Genomic DNA, 4,850 nt, shown 5'->3' with positions numbered 1-4,850 from the left:
AAGCTTATTGTCTCAACATCCAGGCGGATATCTTGAAGGAAGTAATTTGGGAATACAGAGATGTGTACTTGGAGATGGTCAGGTGGACAGGATTCTGTAGCAGGTGAAGCAGGGGGCACTTTTTCTGGGAGGGGAGGCTCCCTGATCTGTCAGGAAGTCTCTCATGGATCAGTTGATGTTGAAAAGAATGTGCTCAAGAGCAGGGTATCCTTACCACATCATCAGGGAAAGCACATCAGCTGCCTTCTCCCAGAGATGCCTACAGGGCTGTGAAGGTGGGTGTGCAGACAGGGGTGCCCAGGGCTGCCCTTCCCAGAAGGGTCTCTGTGCCCAGGGAACTGTGTGCTGCCCCCTCCCTCTTCCCCTTTCCCCTGCTGAGTGTGGGGCTCGGCGTCTCCCTGTTTTTTCCCCGGCAGGGGGACGCTGGGGATGAGGATTTCAGTCTGACCTGGCTCTGAGGCGCAGCCAGGTGCAGAGGAAGCTGGAGAGGCGCTCCCAGGATGAAGTCAATCAGAAGGTGGGGTGGGGGTCACCCTTTTCCCTCCCTCTCCCACTGCCCCCATTTCTCCCTCTCCAGGGGAGATGCATCTCAGCCCCTCTGTTATTGGTATTTTCCCCCATCCCCATCCCGCAGGTGAGCATACTGGTCCAGTTTCGTGCACACCCAGAGATGCCCCAGGGCCATTCCGTGCTGCAGAAGGTGTCTACAGGGGTGTCTCAGCTACTGGGTCAGGTTTGCTCACAGCTCCAGATCACACCCCAGGACATTTAAAGAGAGTCATTTTGAAGAAGCATTTCAAGGCAGCGTTTACAAGAAAAAAGTGGAATCTGTTCTTTGAGTTTTCCACTCTTGGTGGGCTGGATGGGTAATGGGAGACAGGAATTTATATCTCCATTGTCATGAAGATGGTCCTTACCCCGTGCACACCCAGAGATGCCCCAGGGCCATTCCGTGCTGCAGAAGGTGTCTACAGGGGTGTCTCAGCTACAGCTGAGCCCTCAGCAGCCGGGATGGAGCCTCTGAGCACTGAAAGGGAGGAGACCTGGGGAGAGAAAAACAGCCCCCGGCAGGGACAGTCCAGGTAGCAGAGCCATGGACAGGGATTGAGAGGGAGCTGCTTCATGAAAGATGATGGGAGGGAGGATTCCAGTACCTCCCTGCCATTCCCGTGCAGGGCAGAAGGTGTCTACAGGGGTGTCTCAGCTACAGCTGAGCCCTCAGCAGCCGGGATGGAGCCTCTGAGCACTGAAAGGGAGGAGACCTGGGGAGAGAAAAACAGCCCCCGGCAGGGACAGTCCAGGTAGCAGAGCCATGGACAGGGATTGAGAGGGAGCTGCTTCATGAAAGATGATGGGAGGGAGGATTCCAGTACCTCCCTGCCATTCCCGTGCCTTCCCTGGCGCAACTCCCTGATCTCCTCTCCCACACTGTACACTCCTCAACCCCTTCATAAATCGGGGACTTAGTCCTGAAGTGTCCTTCCCAGCAGCCCAGCCACCAAACAGGAGACATGCTCGACTGTCTGACTGTGTCTCCCTGTCCTGCCTCTCTTGGCAGGAGAACTTTGGCATGTTCCCCTTTTGGCCCTGCTAAGTGTCCTTCCCAGCAGCCCAGCCACCAAACAGGAGACATGCTCGACTGTCTGACTGTGTCTCCCTGTCCTGCCTCTCTTGGCAGGAGAACTTTGGCATGTTCCCCTTTTGGCCCTGCTTGCCCTTGTTCTTCCCCTTCTTTTGGCTGTGTTTGGTGGGTGAGGATTCAGGTGCAGCTCAGACACTGATGCTGCATGTCCTGTCATGCAGGTGTGTCCATGGAGGAAACTTATTCAAGTTCCCTAACTATCTGGAGCTGCAGTGTGTATCAGTTCCTGTTTAATTGTTCCTGTAGGGCAAGATTCAGTCCTGCAGATCTCACAGCTCCCTGATGCATCCTCAGCAAGCACTCACCAGAGCATAGAAAGAGGACCTGCCAAAGGTCATTCCAAAAGGAAAGGGGTAGTTGCATGGGTCTCTAAGAAAAATTAAATACTTTTATTTGAGAGAAGTCTGCCCTGTCTTCTCACTGACTTTATGTCAATGAACAGGTCTACAAGCCTCGGGGAAACAAATATCCAACAGCAGCTCCATCACTGAGATCCTCCTCCTGGCGTTTACAGAAACATGGGATCTGCAGCTCGTGCACTTCTGGCTATTGTTGGGCATCTACCTGGTTGCCCTCCTGGAAAGTGGACTCATCATCACTGCCATCGCCTGTGACCACCACCTCCACACCCCTATATACTTCTTCCTCCTCAACCTCTCGGTTCCTGACCTAGGATCAATCTCCACCACTCTCCACAAATCCATTGCCAATTCCATGTGGTTCACCAGGGACATCTCCTACTGGGCCTGTGCAACACAGCGCTTGTTCCTTTTCTTTATGTCAGCGGAGCATTACATGCTCACCATCATGGCCTATGACCACTACGTTGCCTTATGCAAACCCCTGCACCACGGGTCCCTCCTGGGCAGCAGAGCTTGTGTCCACATGGCAGCAGCTGCCTGGGGCAGTGGGTTTCTCAATGCTCTCCTGCACACGGCCAGTACATTCTCACTGCCCTTCTACCAGGGCAATGCTGTGAACCAGTTCTTCTGTGAAATCCCCCAGATCCTCAAGCTCTCCTGCTCAGATACCTATCTCAGGGAAGTTGGGCTTCTTGTGATCAGTGCCTGTTTAGCATTTGGGTGTTTTGTGTTCATTGTGGTGTCCTACGTGCAGATCTTCAGGGCCGTGCTGAGAATCCCCTCTGAGCAGGGACGCCACAAAGCCTTTTCCACGTGCCTCCCTCACCTGGCCGTGGTCTTCCTGTTCATCAGCACTGCCTTCTTTGCCCACCTGAAGTCCCCCTCCATCTCCTCCCCAGTTCTAGACCTGGTGGTGGCTGTGCTGTAGTCGGTGGTTCCCCCAGCAGTGAACCCCCTCATCTACAACAAGGAGATCAAGGATGCCCTGTGGAAATTGATTACCAGATGATTTTCAGAATCGGTAACATCTCATCTTCTGCAAATCACTCATGATGTAACTCATTAATGGCCAGACCCCTATTCTATATTTTTGTTGTCTTTGTTCATTTGGGTTGGCTTTTTTTGCTTTTTTTTCTTATAACGGTTGTCCACTGAGAAATATTCTTATTTGTACTGTTCCTAATAACACATCTGTTCGTATCTGTGAGACCCACAGACTGTGTAAATTATGACCCATACCTTCTGAGTATTTAAAGAATTTGGAGGCTGTTCCAATGACTGGGCCCAAGATACTCTTTTGAAAAAGTCTCTGAGGTTCAGGGACAGTGACTCTGTGCAGATGGAGAAGAGAGAGTCCCAGCACAGCAGTACTGCAAGGGAAAAATATCTCTTGGTCTTTTCAGATGTACTTTTCACTCCCACGTTTTTTTTTTTTGAGCCCTTGCCTTCCTATAAGGCCCAAGTGCTCAGGCAGTTCCTTTTCCTGCTGTGCTGCAGTCCAGGCACCACCGACAGGAAGAGGCTCAGAGGTCTTCCCTGACAGAGCTGAAACAGCACTTCCATCGTCCCTCCTCAGACAGCCTCAGGCTTAGGTCTTCTTCCAAATATGCTCTCAAGAAAATTTTAGGGGTAGTGTCCCTGCAATTGAAAACCCCATTGTGCAGCTAAACTGTGTGAGTATGCAGAGTGGGAAGAAGCAGCAGTTTCCTTGATCAGCCAGGCCTCCTGAGAAAGACATGAAGGACCTATGCAGCAGGTTCTTCTCTGTGCCTGTCTCTTCTGGGCACCCCAGGGCACTTGACACAAGCCCAGACAATAACAACCACCATTTCTAGCTCTGGCCTCTTGTCCCAACTCAGAGATGACGAGATTAAATCCAGTGAGCAGAATACCATCAGCTGGGCATTCCATGAAGGCATGTGGAGGTACCCTGTCTTGATGTCACTTTACTTGGAGAGTGGAAGCCCCCTGGATGCAGTACAGCGATGGGCTTATAGAATCATAGAATTTCCCAGGCTGGAAGGGACCTCCAAAGGCCATCTAGTCCGACCTCCCCACACTCAGCAGGGACACCCCCAACTAGACCAGGTTGCCCAGGGCCTCGTCGAGCCTCACCTTGAATATCTCCAGGGATGGGGCCTCGACCACCTCCCTGGGCAAACTGTTCCAGTGCTCCACTACCCTCACAGTGAAGAACCCTCTCCTAATCTCCAATCTAAATCTGTTCCCCTCCAGCTTGAAGCCATTTCCCCTCGTCCTGTCACTGCAGCCCTTTCTAAACAGGCTCTCCCCAGCCTTCCTGTAGGCTCCCTTCAGGTACTGGAAGGCTGCTATTAGGTCTCCCCGGAGCCTCCTCTTCTCCAGGCTGAACAACCCCAGCTCCCTCAGCCTGTCCTCGGAGCAGAGGTGCTCCATCCCCCTCATCATCCTTGTGGCCCTCCTCTGGACCCTCTCCATCAGGTCCATGTCCTTCTTATATTGAGGGCTCCAGACCTGCACACAATACTCCAGGTGAGGTCTCACCAGAGCAGAGTAAAGTGGCAGAATCACCTCTCTGGACCTGCTGGCAACGCATCTTTTGATGCAGCCCAGGATGGGATTGGCCTTCTGGGCTGCAGCTGCCCACTGCCTGCTCATGTCCAGCTTCTCATCCAGCAGCACCCCCAAGTCCCTTTCCTCAGGGCTGCTTTCCAATACCTCACCCCCTAGTTTGTACTGATGGTGAGGATTGTTCCGGCCCAGGTGCAGAACCCTGCACTTGCCCTTGTTGAACCTCATGAGGTCCACCTGGGCCCACCTCTCCAGCCTGTCCAGGTCCTTTTGGATGACATCCCGTCCCTCTGGTG

At 52.9% G+C, this 4,850-nt stretch overlaps 1 pseudogene; it reads left to right on the top strand.

Moving 5' to 3' along the window:
- Positions 1–3,204, top strand: part of LOC106896734 — a 4,014-nt pseudogene extending 810 nt beyond the window's left edge.
- Positions 3,205–4,850: the final 1,646 nt, after the last annotated feature.

The sequence above is a fragment of the Calidris pugnax genome, unplaced genomic scaffold (genome assembly GCF_001431845.1).
Source record: "Calidris pugnax isolate Ruff unplaced genomic scaffold, ASM143184v1 scaffold356, whole genome shotgun sequence".
NCBI classification, from domain to species: domain Eukaryota; kingdom Metazoa; phylum Chordata; class Aves; order Charadriiformes; family Scolopacidae; genus Calidris; species Calidris pugnax.
The sequence above is the reverse complement of the archived record's forward strand: the minus strand, read 5'-3'. Positions and strand labels throughout refer to the sequence as shown.